This window comes from Gasterosteus aculeatus, chromosome 3, assembly GCF_964276395.1.
Source record: "Gasterosteus aculeatus chromosome 3, fGasAcu3.hap1.1, whole genome shotgun sequence".
NCBI classification, from domain to species: Eukaryota; Metazoa; Chordata; class Actinopteri; order Perciformes; family Gasterosteidae; genus Gasterosteus; species Gasterosteus aculeatus.
Window position 1 is genome coordinate 19,252,454 of NC_135690.1, and position 7,527 is coordinate 19,259,980.

A 7,527-nucleotide genomic window follows, 5' to 3' on the forward strand; every position below is an offset into this window, starting at 1 on the left:
TGCGAGCGTCGGAAAGGAAATGGCGTAAATATAAACGACCTGAGGACCTGCTTGAATTTCAATCTCTCCTCTCCTCGTTTTCTGCTTCTATCTCTGCTGCCAAAAGCTCCTTCTACCAATCCAAAATCGAATCCTCATTCTCTAACCCCAAAAAACTCTTCTCGATCTTCTCCAATCTCCTCGAACCCCCTACCCCTCCTCCCCCCTCCACCCTTCTTTCGGGAGACTTTGTCAACTACTTCACCAAGAAAATAACTGACATACGCTCCTCCTTCTCAAACCCACCTCCTACTTCTCGCGTCCCACCGACCTCACCTCTTTCGCCCTCACTTTCCTCTTTCACCACCCTCTCTCCTAACCAAATTCTTACCCTAGTAACCTCTGCCCGTCCGACCACCTGCCCTCTTGACCCCATTCCATCACATCTTCTACAATCTATTGCACCCGACCTTCTTCCGTTCCTCACCTGTCTCATCAACAACGCTCTGATATCTGGCTGTTTTCCCAATTCTCTGAAGGAGGCAAGAGTCAACCCTCTCCTGAAGAAACCCACCCTCAACCCTTCTGAAGAAAACAACTACAGACCGGTCTCTCTTCTTCCCTTTCTTGTCCAAAACCCTTGAACGTGCTATCTTTAATCAACTCTCCTCTTATCTCCACTGTAACAAACTCCTTGACCCCCACCAGTCAGGTTTCAAGGCAGGCCACTCTACAGAGACTGCTCTCCTTGCTGTCTCTGAGCAACTCCACACTGCTAGAGCCGCCTCTCTCTCCTCTGTCCTCATCCTTCTGGACCTCTCTGCTGCATTTGACACGGTCAACCACCAGATCCTTATTTCCTCCCCTCAGGAACTTGGTGTCACAGGCTCTGCTCTCTCCCTTCTCTCATCCTACCTCGATGGTCGCACCTACCGGGTAACCTGGCGAGGATCTGTGTCGGAACCTTGTCCTCTTACTACTGGAGTTCCTCAGGGTTCCGTGCTGGGTCCCCTCCTGTTTTCGCTTTACACAAACTCTCTTGGCGCTGTCATTCGCTCGCATGGCTTCTCTTACCACAGCTATGCCGATGACACCCAACTAATTCTCTCCTTCCCTCACTCGGACACCCAGGTGGCGGCTCGGATCTCTGCCTGTCTAACTGACATCTCTCAGTGGATGTCCGCCCACCATCTGAAAATCAACCCCGACAAGACTGAACTACTTCTCTTTCCCGGAAAAGATTCGCTTACCCAGGACCTGACAGTCAACTTTGGGAACTCCGTACTAACGCCCACCTCGACCGCTAAGAACCTCGGCGTCACACTCGGCAGCCAACTCTCCCTGACTCCCAACATTGCCGCGACAACGCGATCCTGTAGATACACGCTCTACAATATCAGGAGAATACGTTCCCTTCTCACTCAGAAGGCAGCGCAGGTACTGATTCAGGCTCTTGTCATCTCCCGCCTGGACTACTGCAACTCCCTCCTGGCTGGTCTCCCTGCCACCGCCATTCGACCTCTGCAGCTCATTCAGAATGCAGCAGCTCGACTGGTCTTCAACCTTCCGAAATTCTCCCACACTACTCCACTCCTCCGCTCTCTTCACTGGCTACCGGTGGCCGCCCGCATCCAGTTCAAAACATTGGTGCTCACGTACCATGCTGTGAATGGATGGGGTCCAGCTTACATCCAGGACATGGTCAAACCCTACATCCCAACCCGCACTCTCCGCTTTGCATCTGCAAAACTACTCGTCCCTCCCTCACTGAGAGCAAAACACTCGACTAGGTCTCGACTCTTCGCTGTCCTTGCGCCGAAATGGTGGAACGAGCTCTCTGAAGACATCAGGACCGCAGAGAGCCTTCACATCTTCCGCCGCAAACTAAAGACACACCTCTTCAGACTCTACCTCAACTAAAGACTAACAAATTGTAGCACTTAAATTGTACTTGTAACGTCACTCGTCTATAGCAAATTGTAAATTGGCTTATTTGAGGAAATTGCACTTTCTTGTTTCTTGTTCTCCTGAGTTTGTACCCTATGGTTGAATGCACTTATTGTACGTCGCTTTGGATAAAAGCGTCAGCTAAATGACATGTAATGTAATGTAATAGTTAAACTACTACTATTTCTGCATATCACTACGTTTCCTGTCCCCATGCAGGACCAGTGCTTCATCAGTCCGGCCAGTTTGGTGTTTGTGTACCTGTTATGCAGAGAGGCGGTCAACGAGGATGTGTCTTCAGAGCAGGAGCTCCACGCTACCTTCCTCACTTGTCTCTACCTGGCGTACTCCTACTTGGGCAATGAGATCTCGTACCCGCTGAAACCTTTCTTAGTGGAGGCCAGCCGCGATGCATTCTGGGAGCGAGCGCTGGTGCTGATTGACTGGTTGAGTGCTGACATGCTGCGAATCAACGCTGACCCACATTTCTTCACCGAGGTCTTTCAGGACCTGAAAAACCAGGGAGGATCAAGGCAGAAGAAGAAAGATGGTGAGAAGCAGGAGAAAAAAAGAGAGGACGACAGTCGAAAACTGAAAGTCAAGCGGGCGAAAGAGAATGAGGGAGGAGAACAAATTGATGGTCTGGATCGTTAGAGATGAAAAAGAAAGTGATATGGAGTAAAACAAAGTAACACATTAACATGTATTTGTTAATGAGAGCTCACTCTTGTGAACGAAACCGTCTGTACCTGCAGCGTTAACACAATCACCATGGCGACTGAAGTTCAGATGTCTCAACAGTTGGGTTGACTGTGACCTTTGACTTCCTGCTCAAAACAAAGTCAACATTGTATGGCATGCTCTCATTCAAACCAACAGTATCCTCTGAATCTAGAAGAAGATGAATTTCCATGGCAACTTGACACATAATCTCAATCCATAATTTGTTTCTTTGAATAGCTGAAGAAGAATTCATGTGTTAAGACGGAATGTATTTATTAATCACCATAGAGAGTAAACCCATCAGTTAAAGAACAGCTTAATGAAAGGATGTGACGTGAGATTGTAGTTGGTATCTAAGCTTCCGGGATCTCCAGGCTAGAGACTGTTGAGCAGGTCTTGAGGATCCTTCATTCTGGCTATCTATTTTAATAAGCTATAATTTGAAATAATTGACATGGTTCTGTTTACACTTTGATAAATAAATAGTCGGGATTAAATAATTGCAAAAGCCGAGATGAGAAGCAAACCAACGTGTTGTAACCTTGTGATCAGCTGATGTGAGTTTGATGTTTTCTGTCCCGTTTTCATGTCATAAGGCTGAATCTTACACCAGTCTGGTTAACTGAAGTGTGCAAAGTGTTTTATTATAGAAATCCAACCACTCTCCTAACGACTCAAATGTCTGTCGCCTGTTTGCATAATTCCACCGGAAATTGGTGGTGATTCCACTTAAAGTTCCCAGTTGTTCCAACTCAATTATTTGCTGGGTAAATGATACTGCAGCTTTACAACCTGGGACAGGGATTGGGAATGAAAATCACAGTTTTACAAGCACCTTTGAAATTACATTACATGTCATTTAGCTCACGCTTTTATTCAAACATGGGTGTCAAATTCTGGCCCGCCGTGAAATTATATTTGGCCCGCGAGGCAATATCAAATTACTATTAGAGCTGCCCGCCGGTATTATACAGCAGCGGTGCATTCACCGCTAATACTACAAATCCCATAATGCTCTGCTGTCAATCAGGACAGGACCCAGACATCTCCTCTGTGTCAGTAGCGACCCGTGCTTCGGCAGGAAGCCCCCGCTCACCCCGCCTCCCCCGAGCTGCGTGAGGAAACACGTCAGTTTCTGCAAAGCAAAGGGAAGGACACCGCTGAGCTCCGGGAGCAAACGTTTCTGTGGGACATCTCCAGCATCTCGGTGCGCTGCACCTGCAGCTGCATCGTCACAGACATGCACGCAGCAGTGAGAGCTTTTAAAACTAAACTCCAAATGGAGCTGATTGAGCTCCAGTGCAACGACACACTGAAGTCATGCTGTTGGCGCCGCACAGGTTCCACAATTCATCCCTGACACAACGCCTCAGCTCCGCACCCGAGCTCAATCGCTCTCCATGTTCGGCAGCACTGATCTATGTGAGCAACGTTTCTCCTTGATGAAGATGATGAAAACATCTCACAGGAGACGTCTGACTGATGAACACTTTCGTTCCTGACTGAGGGTTTCCTCAGCTCAGAGCCTGAGCCCAGACATTGATGAACTATGCAAGAAAATGCCAGGTATCTGGCTCGGGCACATCAGACTAGATCAGTGTGTCGCAAACTGAGCAATAATTAACGTTTTCTTAATGCGCTTTTACTTGCTATTCCAAGGCCTGAATTATTGATTGATTGATTCATTGTAATTATTTTATTTTCAAATTTATTAGCCTGTGGAAAAAGTTTATTTTGATATTTACCTCAGGAAACTGCAAATAGAAAAGAGGCATGCAATCTTTATTTAAACTTTACTTAATAGGCCATTGATATGTTTTTTAAAATTTGAAATTCGATTTTGCATGTCTACACTATTAAGTTATATAAGTGTTGCTTGCTCTATATTCAATGTTAAAGCACAACTTGTTTGGGTTCATATTAAAAGGTTAATTTGTTCAACGTTGTTTAATTTTAAATTTTGGCCCACTGTGTATTTGAGTTTGAAACCCCTGATCCAAAGCGACTTACAACAAGTGCATTCAACCATAGGGATACAAACTCAGAAGAGCAAGAAACAAAGTGCAATTTCATCAAATAAGCCAATTTACAATTTTCTATAGATAAGTGCATTTATAAGTACAATTTAAGTGCTACAATTTGTTTGTCCGAATCCTGAGCTTCTGGGGCCCTGGGAAGGTGTACTTCCACCTACGTTGTAAGGTGCCCTGAAAAGAGTATTTTGGTAGAAGTTGATGTAGCGTAATGTTTCAAAAGATTCTAAATAAGATTTCTGCTTTAGTTAGTCCAAGGTACTATTGTGGCATGAATCGATTTCAAATAATTTGGCCTCAACTTGCTTTTCTCATTTCAGTAAAACTGCCTCAAGTTTTGCTTGTGGTGCATCTGATGTCATGCAATCCACATCTTTCCAGATTTTTTATCTACTGTAAAGCCTCCATGTTCTCATTACGTGACTTGGATCGAAGGCAAGTCTAGTGCTACATTTTATTTTGCGTGTACAAATAATGTAAACATTTTAGAAAATATTAAAAGGTCCACCTGAATTGGTTATATTTACATTTATCATACAGCTTTTATCCAAAGCAACTAACAATAAGTGCATTCAATCAAGAGGGAACAGAACCAGAGCAACCAGAAAAGAGAAAGTGCAAATCCTTCAAAAAAGCAAAACTACAAAGTGCAATAAGTAAGTGTGTTGTAAGTGCTAATAAAGTAATTAAGTAGCTAACTAGTCCAGGTGTATTTGGTAAAGGTGCGTTTTTAAGTTTGCATCGGAAGCGGTCTAAGCTTTCTACTGTCTTGATGTCATTGGGGAGCTCATTCACCATTCAGAAACCAGGATAGCAAATAGTCGGGGTTTTAGTGAGTGTTTAGGTTTCTGACACGGAGCAACAAGCAGATTGGCGGATGCAAAACAGAGTGAGACATTTTATTAGGTAATGCCGGACTAAGTATTTAGTAAACCGACAGAACCAAACCAGCTATTGTCACGCTAATGTCAGCGAGTCATGCTGATGTTAGTGAGTTTTAAATGAATATTTTTTGATTTATTAATGTGTTTAAATCTACTGATGTGTTTAATCGTCTAGTAACATGGATAGCCTCAAGATACTTTTGCTGGCAAGTAGCTCTTACATTTTAGTAGCCCTGGGTGTTAAAGCCTGACATGTTTGTTCATAAGATATATAAAAAAGCATGGTACCATCAAAAATGGGGGCTTAACGAATAAATAACAAAAGGGGAGAGTGGAAAGCGCCAGGTGTCGGGAAAAAAGTATAAGCGTAGGCGAAAATGTATCTCTTTTTGGGGAGATACAACAATTTGTAGCTGTCATTTTTTGTCGAGGTTGTATTGCAGATGAGGTTCTATTTGTTGCCTGCCTTATTTTAACGAGTGGCTGTCTAGTGGTGCGTCTCATAATTGTCGTCAGGTGTGTCTCGTAATTGTCTTCAGGTGTGCCACATCTCCCCTATAAAAGGGCTGGTGCATCAGAGGGATGAGAGGCATTCTGCAGTTAGTGCTGCACAGAGTAGAGAGTAGAGAGTAGAGAGTAGAGAGTAGAGAGTAGAGAGTAGAGAGTAGAGAGTAGAGAGTAGAGAGTAGAGAGGCGAGAGGCAGAAGGGTGGATTTGATCTCAGAGTATTCTGAATGGTAAGCATTTTACTTATCTTTATACCGTTTGGCTTTCAAATTGACGTGAAGTGTTATTGTGGTGGTAGTAACTTGTTTTACCTCATGCCTGTGGTGGTCCAATTTGGTATCCTCGTTTAGCTTGGCATTTTAAGTAGAGGTGCACCTCTTTTATTGGGTTTTACGGCTGCAAGAGATCTGTAGTATCTTAGATTCTGAAATTGTCAATCTGGGCGGCACTGTTGTGCGTGGCAAGGAGTTGACAATTGTAAACTTTCAGCAGAGCAGTTCATTTGTTAAAATGATAATTCATCAGGATACCATATTAATCATGTTTTTTTTTTTTTTTAATTTTGGTCAATGCAGAGTTCCAGAAGCTTATGGCAGTTCCCCCTGAGAAATTCATGGCCCATGTAAACATGCACTCATGCACTGAGGTCAGTTGTCTGCGCCAAAGGGGAACCAACTGATTAAAAGACTGCTTGCAACATGGCTGTTTTCGACCAGGTATGTCTGATTTTAATCAAAGGAGTTTCTGAGTTTCTTGCAACTGGTGTCAGTTTCTGAGTGGGCAATATGGGCAGACTAATGCTGGCTTGTATCTCGTAAACTGAGCATGTTTTAGCTTACTCCATCAAGCTCAAATATTGTTTCAGAGATCTTGGAAAAAAATGCAGATAACCTGATCAAGGACTATTTCAGGAATCAGGAAACATTTATTGCCAAAATCTGTCAAACATGCAAGGAATTTGTCTTGGCAGTTTGACAGTAGACAGTGCAACAATAAACAAGACGGCAGTGCACAAGGAATAAGGCTATGGGTTAGTGTAAAACAAGAGAATAAAGTTAAAAAATATTAAGCATAAAGTGCACTACCGAATAAGTGACGAGTGACGACAAAGTGAAAAATGACAGTTAAAGTGACATGTGCAGTGTGAAGGGGAGTGACCGGTGGAACGCTATAGTCAGTCAGTGGGCGACCGGGCTCTGTTGATGAGCCCGAGTGCCGATGCAATGTTCTATTCCTAACTGTAATGTGTCATTGGTGCATTTATCGATCATCTGAACAATATGTACTTCTTCCCCCCCCCCCCACTCTACAGGTTAAATGTATATGTTTGCGGACTTTGTAAGGCGGCATCTTTTCAGTGTTTCTTAGGTTTTCGTTCCTCAATGAGTTTGATTTTTGGTAATTTGGCGCTTGTTCCCAGCAGGCTCTTTCAGTACACGCAACAGGCTCCTGGC

At 43.9% G+C, this 7,527-nt stretch overlaps 1 long non-coding RNA gene across 1 annotated transcript in view; it reads left to right on the top strand.

Moving 5' to 3' along the window:
- The first annotated feature begins 6,653 nt into the window (after nucleotides 1-6,653).
- LOC144405583 (uncharacterized) overlaps nucleotides 6,654-7,527 on the top strand; it is a 1,665-nt gene continuing 791 nt past the window's right edge. Inside the window, exons 1-2 of the long non-coding RNA XR_013467247.1 lie at nucleotides 6,654-6,789; nucleotides 7,497-7,527. The exon at nucleotides 7,497-7,527 is cut by the window's right edge and continues 447 nt beyond it. This is a non-coding gene — a long non-coding RNA (uncharacterized LOC144405583). The remainder of the gene's footprint in view (nucleotides 6,790-7,496) is intronic.